Source organism: Apium graveolens, unplaced genomic scaffold (assembly GCF_009905375.1).
Source record: "Apium graveolens cultivar Ventura unplaced genomic scaffold, ASM990537v1 ctg4956, whole genome shotgun sequence".
Lineage (NCBI taxonomy): Eukaryota > Viridiplantae > Streptophyta > Magnoliopsida > Apiales > Apiaceae > Apium > Apium graveolens.
In genome coordinates this window covers 24,333-25,295 of record NW_027418762.1, presented here as the reverse complement: position 1 = coordinate 25,295, position 963 = coordinate 24,333, and the positions used below count along the sequence as shown (strand labels likewise).

General features: G+C 41.8%; 1 non-coding gene across 1 annotated transcript; it reads left to right on the top strand.

Annotated features, from left to right (window-relative positions):
- The first annotated feature begins 444 nt into the window (after nucleotides 1–444).
- LOC141702375 (small nucleolar RNA R71) lies at nucleotides 445–551 on the top strand. The gene has a single exon (XR_012567082.1). It is a non-coding gene; the product is annotated as a small nucleolar RNA R71 (small nucleolar RNA).
- The last annotated feature ends 412 nt before the right edge of the window (nucleotides 552–963 follow it).

The window sequence follows — 963 nt, the reverse complement described above, 5'->3', positions numbered from 1 at the left end:
CTCCAGCTGAAGTTAGGATGATTGCGGTTGTTGGGATTATAAGTGGCGGGAACTGACTGTTGTGACCTCTGAAAGTTGCTCACGAACTGAGCTGATTCAATAGAAATAGAACACTTCTCCGTCTCATAGGCACCGGCACAAATCTCACAGACACTAGTGATTAGATTAACTCCATAATTAGCCAAAGAATCCACCTTCATCGTCAAAGTATTAAGCTGAGCAGCTATAGCAATAGTTGTATCTAACTCCAGAATTTCTGCTACCTTGCCCTGAGGTAGTCTCTGAGTAGGATTCTGGTATTCATTCGTAGCCATCAGTTCAATCAATTCATAAGCTTCATCATAGCTTTTAGCCCACAAGGCTCCTCCTGATGCTACATCAAGCATGGGTCTAGAAGTAGCACCCAATCCATTATAGAAGCAGTTAATGATCATCCAGTCAGGTATCCCATGATGTGGGCACTTCCTAAGCATCTCTTTATAGAGATCCCAAGCCTCACATAAAGATTCTCCAGATTGCTGAGAAAATTGTGTAAGTGTGTTTCTGATTACCGCAGTCTTCGCCATAGGAAAGAATTTAGTTAGGAACTTTTGAGCAAGATCCTCCCATTTGGTGATAGACTCTGGTGGTAGAGAATGTAACCAACATTTAGATATATCCCGCAGAGAGAATGGGAAAAACCTCAACTTAATAGCATCTTCAGAAACTCCATTGAACTTGAAAGTGTCGTAGATCTCGATGAAATCTCTGATGTGCATGTTGGGGTCTTCTGTCGGAGAACCCCGAAACTGAACTGAGTTCTGTATCATCTGAATCGTGCTCGACTTTATCTCAAAGGTATTAGCCGAGATGGCTGGTCGGACAATGCTAGACTGAATATCATTAATCTTTGGTTGAGAGTAATCTATCAAAGCCTTCAGATTCACTTCTGGTTCTCCCATTACAATAAGAGCTTCTTCTTCA